Genomic DNA, 1,146 nt, shown 5'->3' with positions numbered 1-1,146 from the left:
TTAAAATGATTTGCATGTGCATCTATTATGATTAACATATGACTAGATTTTTGCTATCCTGAGTTTTTAATTCAGAGAAAAAAATTGTGCTACACACCATCCATGATGACTCTTAGAAAATCATGAGTCACGAAAACTGTTGTTGCAGAACCAAGACAAGAATTACATTTTTATCCAGTCTTTTCCTTAATTTTCCCTACTAATGCAATGTGCTGTATGCGAGAAGTCAAATCATTAACACCATTTATATGAAAAATCCAGAACTCAAGTACAGGGAGTGAAAGTAGCTTATTACTCTTTCAGTACTTTCACAATCACTTATGGATATGAAATAAAATTGCTGCAAAGTAATGGCAAACACTGAGATTATTTATATTTTTCCTTTCAATAGATTATTTCATATCTGATGGTTCTTGATTTTGTGCAAAATCCTGAAAATGCTCCAACATTCATCTCCTGTTGCACTTTCTACAATGAATAAATTTACAATGAATAAAATTAAGTATATGTAGTAAGAAAGATCTCAATATCTTATTTTAAAAATTGAACTTTTAAACTATTACACTGGTTTTAAAAAGTTCAAAGAGAATGCTGCCATTCATGTAAAAGAATAAGTTGTCACAGAATTTTTTTTTTTTTACTGTAATTGCACTTAAAAATAAATATTACTTTAATTATTTCTAAAAAATGACATCATGCTGCTTATAAATATATTTCAATTTATATTTTCTTTGAATGATGACTAATAGTGAACTGCTACCTCTTAACATTATCTATCCTGTACTAGAGGCTTGGCACCACCACAGACTTTGGCAACCTTCAGTGTTTCAGTTACTGGCTGTTACTGTTTAGGCTATAAATCAAAGGGGTCAGGGCCATTGGATAAGACAGCTGAGCTATTTTCCCTATGACTAGACACCTTTACTAAACAATAATGGTAGAGATGGAGAAGGCATTACCAATTTCACTCCTTTATATTGCATAGTCCAATGACACTAAAGTAAGTTTACTTGGACTTCTGACACCCGATGCAAAGTTTTCAATTGAGGAAGGAATACTATTACTGTTTCGTAAGTCTTTTCCTGATACATCTCTCCAGAAGCACATCCATTCCCTTGCTCCCTTATGTCCTTTGTCTGATCCAAT

The sequence above is a fragment of the Penaeus monodon genome, chromosome 27 (genome assembly GCF_015228065.2).
Source record: "Penaeus monodon isolate SGIC_2016 chromosome 27, NSTDA_Pmon_1, whole genome shotgun sequence".
Classification (NCBI taxonomy): Eukaryota; Metazoa; Arthropoda; class Malacostraca; order Decapoda; family Penaeidae; genus Penaeus; species Penaeus monodon.
The sequence above is the reverse complement of the archived record's forward strand: the minus strand, read 5'-3'. Positions refer to the sequence as shown.